Source organism: Rhincodon typus, chromosome 29, assembly GCF_021869965.1.
Source record: "Rhincodon typus isolate 14 chromosome 29, sRhiTyp1.1, whole genome shotgun sequence".
NCBI classification, from domain to species: domain Eukaryota; kingdom Metazoa; phylum Chordata; class Chondrichthyes; order Orectolobiformes; family Rhincodontidae; genus Rhincodon; species Rhincodon typus.
Window position 1 is genome coordinate 25659211 of NC_063360.1, and position 599 is coordinate 25659809.

Below are 599 nucleotides of genomic sequence, written 5' to 3' on the forward strand. Positions count from 1 at the left end.
GATTGAACCCTGGACATCCAGACACAAATGCTATTGGTTAGAATCATAGCTAAATTCCATCATTAATCAGGTAATAACTAAGTTGAGGCTTAACTTGCTTACTTGAGGTGTCTTACTTCAGTTGGTACATGCAATAAAGTTTAAGTCATTGTTTCAGTATTTGATTTTCCGTGAGATTTCTTAATAAGTGGCCAAAGTAAAGGTAGCTTGTGCCAATTTAAACAGAACAATTAGCATCGCCTGGGTAACTTTCAATCAGAAGTGATCTTAGGTTGCTCCAAAATCTAAGCCACCAGCCTTGTATTTTCAAAAATCCAGCCTGAGCCTGATTTAAGAGGGAAGCTGCACCACGTGATGGCCAGGATTCAAGTGGGTGGATGAGGATAAAGGCAATATGAAGGAAAAGCTTTTCAGATTTAATTGGACCATTTAAATTTTTGTATAATTGAATTTGACTTTGAAACTTTGCTGTGAAATCATGGCAGACAATCAACCTGAATGGGAGAACTTGGTTAAGGAAAACTTGAATAAGAACCTGCCGAAGTAGATAGTGTATTCTAACGCTTATGATGTTATGAGTCCCAGTGCATCAAATTGTT